We start from the raw sequence: 526 nt of genomic DNA, 5'->3' as shown, positions 1-526 counted from the left end.
CTAATGATTCTGCAAGTTCAGCTAGCGTCTTCATGAAACATAAGTCTTCATGAAATAATACCTCCAATTCTTCGTCTTCAAACGTTCGGTGCGCCAGAGTTCTTTATCTTCAACATCAAAATCATTGTTTTTGAAGCGTCTAAATCAATATCTGCATGTTGTTTCCGACAGAGCATGGTCGCCATAAGTCTCAACAAGAATTCTGTGTGTCTCAGCTGCAGATTTTTTTTTTAATAAAGTAGTGCAGTAAAATTTCCCGCAAATACTTTTTTTTGGGCACGAAACTCTACATGTTTAACTCTATAAAAAAAAGTTGTTTACACTTCGGCGAAATGACATACACTGAATTTCAAGCTTGCTTGAAAGTACTTCCTTACAGATGCGTTACCATCTTAAACTACACGCACGCAGTTCTGGTAACGCCATCTGTTGGAAAACAGCGAAAACTTATTCAAGGTCCTGATGTTCTACTAGTTTACTATATATTATATCATTTGTATAAAATATTATTAAAATTATTAAATAT

This window comes from Odontomachus brunneus, unplaced genomic scaffold (genome assembly GCF_010583005.1).
Source record: "Odontomachus brunneus isolate Ranch 3 - 2012 unplaced genomic scaffold, Obru_v1 Obru_scaffold_243, whole genome shotgun sequence".
NCBI classification, from domain to species: Eukaryota; Metazoa; Arthropoda; class Insecta; order Hymenoptera; family Formicidae; genus Odontomachus; species Odontomachus brunneus.
Note: the sequence above shows the minus strand (reverse complement) of the source record.